The sequence below is a fragment of the Mustela erminea genome, chromosome 13 (assembly GCF_009829155.1).
Source record: "Mustela erminea isolate mMusErm1 chromosome 13, mMusErm1.Pri, whole genome shotgun sequence".
Lineage (NCBI taxonomy): Eukaryota > Metazoa > Chordata > Mammalia > Carnivora > Mustelidae > Mustela > Mustela erminea.
Window position 1 is genome coordinate 57,585,598 of NC_045626.1, and position 11,033 is coordinate 57,596,630.

Genomic DNA, 11,033 nt, shown 5'->3' on the forward strand with positions numbered 1-11,033 from the left:
TTTCCTTCCTTGGGGCTGAGGGTGGCTCATCTGTTGAGACTCAGTCAGGTCCTTGTGCCCATGTCCTGCTTTGCCAGGAAGCAAGTGTGACTGGTAAGGAAGAGGCCACTGACCCTGTTGGGCTCTCAGCCCAGCTGCCATCTGCTCACCCCCATGACCCAGCAATGACATTGATGGCCTGACAGATTCTCTCAGTCTGGGTCTTGGTGTACATTGTGTCAACAGACACATCACAGTGACCACAACAGGCTTATTCACATTCTTTGCATCAACTCTGCTGTGGCCTACATCAGAACTGCCACTTGGGGCCTTCATGTGATAGGGTAAGAATGAGGTCCAAACTAAGCAAGTCCCACATCAGGCATGTTACCCCCAACACAGTGACATTTGGCTAAAACATGAGGGAAGAAGTCGGGTGTCATCCCCAGTGAATTATCTTAATCTAGAAAGAACAGGAAAGGGAGCCAGAGGATGAGTGCTGTGTCATTTTGCACTCTGTAAAAATTATGGTAAAAATATACTGTCTCAGTCAGCTCTGGCTGCTATAACAAATATGCCACAGACTGGGTGGCTTATACAATAAACATTTCTCACCCTTCTGGAGGCTGGGAAGTCTCGGGCCAAGGTCCAGGAGATCCATTACCTAGGGAGGCTCTCTTCCTGATTCCTGCAGAGGGTTCCTGACTACGGTTGTCCTCTTGCTGTGTGCTCACGTGGTGAAGAGCAGAAAGAGGGCAGTCTGTCTCCTATGTCTTCCTACTGGGCCACTAATCTCATCAACACCCTCATGACTTAATCACCTCCCAAAGGCCCCACCTCCAAACACCTTCACTTTGGGGATAGGGTTTGAACATGAGAATTTGGGGCTCTCAATTATTCAGTCCATAACATATACATACCAGAAAATTAATTAAAATGGTAACCACTTTAAATGTACAGTTCAACAGTGTTTTGTACTTCTTGCGATGTCATTTGCTGAGCGCTCTTTCAAGACGTGCATAGACAATCGTATGAAGCACTCCCTTAATCCTCACAGGCCTGAGAATAGTGCTGTTATCTCTGTCTTAAGAGACTAAGGCCCAGAGTGGGTGATGGTTGCATTGGGCAAATGGAGGATCCTGGGTGTAAACCCCATCTGTCTGCTCCAGCCTGGTCCCCTATTGCTTTATTGCCTGCCTTTCTATCTGGCTCCTTGAAGGTGATTTCAATGTCTCTGATCTCATAGATCCCATCAAAGTGTTTACAGTGCAGACCGCAAAGTCCTTCCATGTCCTTACAGCACTTACAGAAAGGGAGGCAGGAAGGAGATGGTGTCTCTTCCCCTCCCTGCCAAGGGGCATTCAGCCTTGTGCCGCACCCTCCACCATCTGCTTTGGCCTCTGTGGTGTGACTCTTGAGATTTGCAAGATACCGACAAGGCCTATCCAAAAATGTTTTCCATTCCGGGGTTGTTATGTACCTCAAATTCCTACCAACAGTCCTCTGAGCTAGCATTTCATTAAAGTGCAAACCTATAATAAAAAGGAAGACAGAGGAAGCCACTATCTCATATTAATATTGTGGCCATTTTGCATAATGTATTACCCAGCCCAGAGCCGAGCCTACTGGATGGCCCCGGGGCCAATTATTTCGGAGTGAGGAGAAAAATTAAGAAATAAATTGTAGCTCAGGATTCCATCTGAGAGCCCAGGACGATGTGAGGTACTGTCGTGAATTATGGCCTCTCGGATGGAGCACACAGGGAGGAGGAAAAGCTGAAAGCAACAAAGATGAGATTTAGCTACTTCAGAATTTTGATGGGCCCCTTGTGTGGTGATGTGTTAAAATAAGATGTTTGGAATCAAGCAGTACAGAGTTTGCCAGTCACCAGCTGTGTGGCCCTGGACAAGCTGCTTGAACCATCTGGATCTCCATTTCCACTGACCACAAATCAAAGATTTTTTTTAAAGATTTTATTTCTTTATTTGACAGAGAGAGAGAGAGAGATCACAAGTAGGTAGAGAAGCCAGCAGAAGGAGAGGGGGAAAGCAGGCTCCCCACCGAGCAGAGAGCCCAAGGCGAGGCTCGATCCCAGGACCCTGAGATCATGACCTGAGTGGAAGGCAGAGGCTTTAACCAATTGAGTGACCCAGGTGCCCCAATCAAAGGTTTTAATACCCTCCCTCCAAGGTTGTGAAGATGAGCCATTGTCTGGACAAGTATAGTATCATACATAGAAAAATTATTTGGCACAGAGATGGTACATGGAGGTGTTCAAGAAATGGCACCTCTCAGGGCACCTGGGTGGCTCAGTGGGTTAAAGCCTCTCTCTGCCTTCGGCTCAGGTCATAATCCCAGGGTCCTGGGATCGAGCCCTGCATCGGGCTCTCTGCTCGGCGGGGAGCCTGCTTTCTCCTCTCTCCCTGCCTGCCTCTCTGCCTACTTGTGATCTCTCTCTGTCAAATAAATAAATAAAATCTTAAAAAAAAAAGAAAGAAAGAAAGAAAGAAAGAAAGAAAGAAAGAAAGAAAGAAAGAAAGAAATGGCACCTCTCATGCTGCTCAAAAACTCTATCAGAAGGTCTGTGGATGTTGGAGATGGGCAAGGACCACCGGTGTCCCAGTTGTGCTTGTGCAGCAGTAAGTGGGAAACTTTCAGTTAGCTGTGTCTCTGGCCTCCACCAGCTCTGGAGGTGGACCCATGTGGGATAGTCCCACTTCTTAGCATTGATGGAAATAGCCATGACTTCTCAGTGTGGAAAATACTGTTATGATTTGGATCGTTCAGTTTGTTTTCCTACCATAAACCAGTGGTGAAAGCACCATGGAAAATCTCCACACCCTCCCCCCCAAATTTAGCTGAGGAATAAGCCAGTTAACCCAGAGAACCTCAAAACAGTGATCAGCACTGGGAAAGGCTAATCACACTCTCAGTGTAGGACAAATAGCTTCCTTAAAAAGCCAGCAGTGACCTTTAACTAGGACACATCGAATTAAACACATTGAAGAAAGTCAAGAGTAAAGGGAAATTAGAATTGACAAGACATTTTTCTGAAAATCTGAGTGATGGAGGGAGGGTCCAGAGAAGAGTGACCCTGTGGTTTCAGGGTCCACAGTGACCATCTAGATTCCAGGTGGTATTTTAAGAATATGAAAGGTTTCCTTCCTTCCTCAGGAAGGTCCAGGATGTCTCAGGAAAAGAGGAGCCCAGCCCCAGGCTGGAGATTCCAAGCTGCATCTAGGGTCAGTCTGAGAAGCAGATTCCAGATTCCCTCCCTCTCTCTTTCTCTCTCTCTCTCTCTCTACTGGAGAGGGTGGGGATAATAGGAAAAGCTTTCTGTGGGCAGTAGCCTGGCACACAGAGGGACAAAGGAAGGGCAGGCCCTTCAATTGTGACCCTGAGGCCCACAGTCTAGCAGTCCAAGTTGAGAAGTTAATTCAAAAGCCAACCAAGCCTCTACAAACAACAATCCAAGAACCAAAGAGTTCCGGCCATCCTAAAGCCAAATTACAGGGAGCAGTTAATTCAGGAGAGACGCCAAAGCCATCCTCAAGTCAGAAGGCCATGGTACTTCTAACCAATAGGGCCCAAAGAGGAGCGAGATGAAGGTAGACAAGGAGTGCTGTTGGAGCCCACAAACAAGCCAGCTGCCCAGCTGCCTATGGCCTACAGTGGAGCCATGCAATAAGCCTTTTAACTTATAGGAATTAAACCTTTTGCCATCTGCAGAGAGTGAGAGAAAACACAATGCACTAGGGCCCGCAGCACACCTCACCCAGTGGACAAGTTCCTTGGAATGAGTGGTGCCATTCCCAAGGATGATCCCGGTGCCCAGGACAGTGCACCTTGTGAGCATCTAGATATTCCTGGAAGTGATGTTATAGATTCATACTTTTCATTTAAAAATGGTCCCTAAATGCAGACCAGTCTCTCCATCTGATGCTCAAACCCAATTCCGTCTCCACCCCCGCTGTCAAAAAGCAGTCAGGTCTAACACAGAAGAGGAAACTAGCTGTGATTGACTTACGGAGGTGCGTCACTCAATGTAATTTTAGGGTGATACAAAGATTTTCAAGGCTAATTTTGACTGTGTGCAAATTTTACCATATGTGCTAACCAGACAACCTAAATCCTAGTTAAATCTAGTCTACATTTGATTCCTGTGAATGCAGGAAGTGGATGGCAGACTCCAAAGGCGAAAAGCATAGTCAGGCTTGTGACAGAGACACTTAAACCTACCTAGACCTACATGGAATCTGAAAAGTGTAGGGGAACAGAATCTACCAAAGTCAAAAGGGAATGGCCACTACCTTTCAACAGAGAAAGGACAGTCTTTTCAACAAATGGTGTTGGGAAAACTGGATATTTACATGCAAAAGAATGAAATTGGACCCTTGCTTTATTTTATATATAATATATATATATATATATATATATATATATATATATATCTCAAAATGGACCAAAGGCCTAAACAGAAAAACTAAAAGTATTAAACTTTTAGAGGAAAACATAGGGAGAAATCTTCATGACATTGGATTTGGCAATGATTTCTTAGATATGACACCAAAAGTATAAGCAAAAATAGAACTAATAGATAAATTAGACTTCATCAAAATTCTAAAACTTTGTGCATCAAAAGACATTATCAACAGAGTGAAAGGCAGCCCACAGAATGGGGGAAGATATTTTCAAATCACGTATCTGTTAAAGGATTAATATCCAGAATACGTAAAGAACTCTTACAGCTCAAAGATAAAAACAAACAACAAAAACCAATTTAAAAACGGGGAAAGGACTTAAATAGACACTTCTCCAAAGAAGACATACAGATGTCCAAAAGCATGTGAAAAGATGCTCAATATGATGGGTCATTAGAGAAATGCAAATCCAAACCACAATGAGATATCACTTCATACCCATTAGGATGGCTATCATTAGGGAAAAAAATGAAGAAAAAGAAAATAACAAATGCTGACAAGGATGTGAAGAAATTAGCACCCTGGTGCATTGCTACTGTGGAAAACGGTATGACCAACTCTGAAAATATTAAACATAGGATTACCATGTGATTCAGTAGTTCCACCTTTGAGTTATTGTTCCATGGGTATAAAGTTTCTGTTGGGAAGATGAAAAATTTGTAGGGATGGATGTACAGTAATGTGTATCTACTTAGTACCATTAAACTGCACACTTATAAATGGTTCAAACGGTAAATTTTAGGTTAGGTGTCATACCTAACACAAGGATTAAAAGATTAAAAAAAATCAGCACTTATGTAACCAGTAGCCACCTGCTGCCAGTACCCCAAGGAAATCTCTGGTCTCTAAATTCCCTTTAGGTGGGGTGAGGGTGCTGCTGGAAGGCTCTCTGTCCAGGGAGTACTGGAGCAGAAAATGTACAGGGTTGAATGGAGGTGACAGTCAAACAGTTATCTGGAAGAAATGGGGACGGCAGAGGCCACAGAGAGGAGGAGAGATTCAGGGGGACTTTAAAACTTTACTCCTGACCTTGACTACCCCAGAGATGAGCCACTCAACCAAAACTCTGTTTTTCCAATGGTTCCCATTCCACCAGTCTAGTTCTCTTAAACTCCTCAGCTGTTTTTCCCAGTATGCAGCCTCAGACGGGCACTGATGACAAACTGTCAGCCTCAAATTTCTCCCGGGCTTTTATAATTCTTTAGCCTCTGGGGTCTTTGCTGTTGATTAAAGGCTTGCATTGAAAGAATGTTAGCGCCGCCTGGACCACATCTTGAGAAGACAGTCCATCGGTGCCCCCTGTCTCAGCACCGAGATCATAAATCATCCAGAGAGGAACTGGGGCTGTATCCTGGCCAGCGATCGATGGTACTAATGGCTTCTGGTCCATTAGGGACGGAAGGGGTTTAGCCTGGGCAAGGCAGCAGCAAATTGCTTATCAGCCCTGCCAGGCAAAGATGCTGAGAATGTTGTTGGTAGTTCCCTGAGCACTCAGGGCAGGACACAGCAAAAAGAAAAAAACTTCTCTCTGGGTCATTTGACCCCTCTGTCCTATGCCAGATTCCTTGCCCTTCCTAGTCCTAAGGAGACAACTACTCATAGAAAATCAGCCCGTGAAGCAGCTTTCTTACCTGTTCCTTTAGCAGAACTGTTTAAACCATTGTCCTACCAAGACTGCAGGCCACTCCTGTGAATTATCTTTACAGAGCCCTTTCCATGGACCCCTTTGAGCCTCAGACCTCAGAAGCAGCATAGTGCAAGATACAGCCTATGCTGAGCCACACATGAAGTTGTCCCAGTGTGGTCCAGGAAAGCAGCTCTTAGGAATCCCAGTAAGGATGTCTTACTCTGGAAAGCAAGCTTAATGGTTAGTAAAAATGACTATTTTCTCCTTGTTACTGAGCACCACGAGAAAATAAGGCATCTCTGGACATCCTCAGTGCATTGTTTCGTTAATGATGCTCCAACACCGTACAGTTACATCAGTTTCTCTCCTGAGCACCTCATGTTATCCACGCACCAAGATCCTATTTACCAAGTCATAGTCACTTAGCCGGTCTTCTAGCAGCTGGGGTTTATGCAAATCTTTATCTGTAGTGCTATCAAAACCCAAGATCTCCAAAGCAAATGAGGGCAATGGCTGGAATTTCTCTATCCTCTGGGGAAAACCTTTGGGGAACAATAACAGAATAAAATAAGAAAGGGGCTGGATTCTATTTGCATCGTAAAGTCAACAGTTGAACAAAGCCCCGATTTCCCATTTTGATGTGCTCCTGGGTCTGAATCATGCTGGCACATGCCCCATCTGTCAGGTATAATGATGGCATTTTGAATGGCCTGATTGTAGCCCCAGGATTAAAGCCCAGCTGAGTAATGTGGTGTTGAGTTAAGACATGCCCACTATAAAGAGACTGTTCTTCTCCTTCACAACCAAAGCATAGACAGAGCTCTTTCTGTTCATGACGTGTCCTGTCTTCAGATCTGCTGCTAAAAGGGAAACAAGCCCTTCTTCTGTTTGTTCTTTAATAGCCTCATCTCCGACCTTCCCATCTTCAGATACTCAGCATTAAAGTGACTTCACTGAAATTTGCCATAAATATTGCAAATAGTTTGTTCTGTTCTCTCTCTTTTTTTTTTCCTCAAAATGGTCATGATTATGAGTAGGTTAATATAACAACAACACCCCTCCTAAAACCAACTGAAAATATTTCAAACAGCTTTCTCAGTCTTCCGTCCCAGGGTCTGTCAACCCCTCCTATCTGAAATGGAAAGCAGAATTTTTAAGACTTTGAACTCCATGATTCAGACATACCTGGAGTCATACCCCGGCTCTGGAAATTACCATGGGGTGTGGCAATCATAAAACATGTCATCAAAATTTTAACACACTTCCCATCAAGAGTTGAGGTCAATATCTCCAACTCTTGAATCTAGGCTCTGTGACTGCTCAACAGATAAAATGCAACAGAAGTAATGGGTGACAGTTTCTAGACCCAGGCACCAGGAAACCAGCAGATTCTGCTTCCTGCCTCTTGGGATGCCCTTTCTTCTTCATGGAACTCAGTCACCGTGACATGAAGAAGGAGAACAGCCCATGGAGGAGCTCATGAAGCGAGGACCCAAGTTCTCAGGACCCCAGACTCAGCTGAGCTGTCAGCCTGTAGCCTGTCCTGTGACAAAGCCATCTTGGAAGTGGTCACCTAGCCCCAAGCTACCACATTCATGTACAGGTTGTTGTGTAGACCTTTGTTTTCATTTCTCTTGGGTATAGACCAAGTACTAGAATTGGGATGTTATATGGGAACTCTATATTTGACCATTTGAGAAATTGCCAACCTATTTTTTACATCAGCTGCATTATTTCACATTCCCACTAGCAAGGCTGGAGGGTTCTAATACTCCATATCTTTGCCAATACTTTTTATTATCGGTCTTGGTGATTATAGCTATCTTAGTGTGTGTGAAGTGTATCTCATGTAATTTTGAGCCGCACTTCCCTGATGTCTAATGGTGTTGAACATCTTTTCATGTGTTTCTTGGTCATCTGCAGATCTTATTTGGAGAATGTCTACTCTGATTCTCCACCTGTTTTTTTTTCGTTTTTTAAAAGATTTTTATTTATCTATTTGACAGAGAGAGATCACAAGTAGGCAGAGAGGCAGGCAGAGAGAGGAAGGGAAGCAGGCTCCCTGCTGAGCAGAGAGCCCAATGTAGGGCTCGATCCTAGGACCCTGAGATCATGACATGAGCTGAAGGCAGAGGTTTTAACCCACTGAGCCACCCAAGCGCCCCCCTCCACCTGTTTTTAAATTGGGTTATATGTTGTTGTTGGTTGGTTTGTTTGTTTGTTTGTTTTTCACTTCTCTTGATGGTGTCTTTGAGCCACTAAAGTTTTTATTTTGATGAAGTTCAATTTGTCAGTGTTTTCTTTGGTTACTTATACTTTTAGGTGTTCTATCTAAGAAACCAAAACCTAATCCAAATCACAAAGATTTACACCTATATTTTTTTCTCTTTAAGGGTGTTATAGTTTTAGATTAGGGTTTTGTTTTTTTTTTTTTCCCCATTTGGGGTTAATTTCTGTATATGGTGTTTGGTAGATCATCTAATTTCATTCTTTTACAAGTGGCTATTCGGTTATCCAAGAATAACATATTGAAAAAGCTCTTCTTTTCCTCATGGCCTTGGAACCCGTTGAAAATCAATTAACTGCAAATGTATCTATTCCCATTGACCTATATGTCTGTCTGCATGCCAGTAACACACTGTCTTGATTCCTGTAGATTTAAAACCAGTTTTTGTTTCCAGAAATGAGTTCTCTAATTTTGTTCTTCTTTTTCAAGAATGTTTGGCTCTTCTAAGTCTCCTGTGTTTCCATATGAATTTTAGGATCCTCTTGTGAATGTCTGCGAAGAACCCAGCTAGAATTTTGATGGGGATGTCAGTGAATGACTTTGCCATGAATCACTACAGGGAACACTGACATCTTGACAACATCTTGAGTCTTCTGATCCTCCAACACGAGATATCTTCTCATTTAGAGAGATCTAAATTAAGGAGATCTTCTCAGATCTTCCTTAATTTCTTTCAACAACGTTTTATAGTTTTCTGAGTAGACATTTTGTTTTGTTCAATTCATTCCCAAGTCTTTTATTCTTTTTTGACATAAAAAGAGCAGTTCTTGCTCTTTGGCTGTATTGGGAAGCCTTTCCCTGCTAAGAGTTTTATCTTACATAAGTATTTCAGTTACCTGGGAGTTTCAGACTTCTCTGCTAAGTGTCAGCTCTTTTGCAATTAATTCAACTAGAAATAAACCCCATGATAAAGATCTTCTCCTGCTCTGGTCTGGTAGGTTTTAAATAAATTCTAGTAAGTTCTAAAGACTTATCTTTTATTTCAGAAAATGCTTTTTGAGCACTGCCACCCTCCATCTGCTCCTTTTGGGGGGCTGCTTTGTGCTTGTTCAGTGCCAACCTGATCCTTTCTTTGTGAAGCTGCAGCCGAAGAGACCTCAGGACTTACCATGGCCAATAAAGAGCCCAAGGAATAAGTCAGGACTGAGAACTACAATCATAATAACTTGAAGGTAGGGGGCAGGATGGTTCTGTAGTGCTGTTTAGGATTAAGAGGTGCTGCTGCCCCTCGGAACAATTTGTTACTTAAACTGTAACCCCTGGAGGATTTTACTAGTTGCCAAGCACATTTAGATATGGCCTTAAGAAACACTGATACTGACAACAGGTCTTTGGGGAGAAGGACGATGTACGACCGTGAAGCTGGGCAGCTGGGGATGCCCCGCTCGCTCAGGGCGGAACGCCACCCCTTCACCGAAGCCGGGCAGCCGGGAACGCCTGGCCCACCCAGGGCGGAACGCCGCCTGCTTCAGGGAAGCCGAGCACCCGGGAACGCCGATCAGCTCAGGGTGGAACGAAAACCGCCTGCTTCCCTTTCTCGTGATCGCTCCTTTCTCTTCCCAGAAGTGCTCGTTGTTAGTTAGAGGAGTCCTTTGAATGTGCTTGGTTAACTATAAACATTACCCTCCTCCTTGCTGGCCTGCAAGACGTGACTAACGTGTGACCTTCATCAATCCTTCTGTTGGCTATTGTTTTCTATCTAATAAAAGTGAGACTGTGGAGTTGCTCATGGCAGCAGTCCTTTTCGACTGTTGTCCCCTGCTCCCAGTCTTTTGCAGCTGACTTGTTTGTGCCTAATTCTTCTCTCGTCACCGTCGCCGACTGGAAGTGGCAAAGAGGCATATGCCACTTAGTAAATGATGACAACCTACTGTGCATGGCAAGGGTTGTCAATGAGGCAGATCAGATTCTGATTTGACGGGCAACCAATCCATGAAACAGACAGACCTGCACGGTTGGAAGTGGATGAGGAAGATAACAATTGATGTGTTCCAGGAGGGGGTGGGAGGTGTCTACTAAAAAGGGAATCTGCTACTTCTTTCCAGAACTCTATTCCTCCAGACTAAGAAGAAAGACATTCTCAGTTAACAAACTGCAATTAGGTTCTACCATATCCTCACTAGGATCATATTGTGTAATACAGTTTTCTCTATTCTTTCATTTCCCCCCTCCTGATTTTTTTGTTGTATGTAAAGTATTTGGAGCATGTGCATAAGCATACTGGCTTTTGTTGTTGTTGTTTAATAAATGGCCAATGATGTGTTTTGATCAACATCAGATGGAGACAGGATGGAGAAAAATACTGCTGCTGTGGGAATAGCCCCTTTCTCCATTCGTGGTACACTCATTCAGCTCTTATCTTTGTATTCCAGTAAGTTATTTTGCTTTCAGTCTTTAATACACACAAAAAAGAACAACATAAAAAATTCTTCTACATTGTTTAATTGGAGAATTTTAATGTTTTTTACCTATCATTGTAAAACTAAGATAATTTTTACAACTTTTTTGTATGTAGCTGTTATATGTAGGGCAAACTGACTTTTAGTAGAGGTAAATTATTCTAAAAGAAACGGTAGCCTCCGGGATCACTTCCCTTCAAGCCATGCATCTTATTGTTTGAATAAACTTCTTGTTAAAAAAAAAAAAAAAAAGGAAAATG

At 43.4% G+C, this 11,033-nt stretch overlaps 1 pseudogene; it reads left to right on the forward strand.

Moving 5' to 3' along the window:
* The first annotated feature begins 9,483 nt into the window (after positions 1 to 9,483).
* On the forward strand, positions 9,484 to 10,393 carry LOC116572035 (annotated as a pseudogene).
* Positions 10,394 to 11,033: the final 640 nt, after the last annotated feature.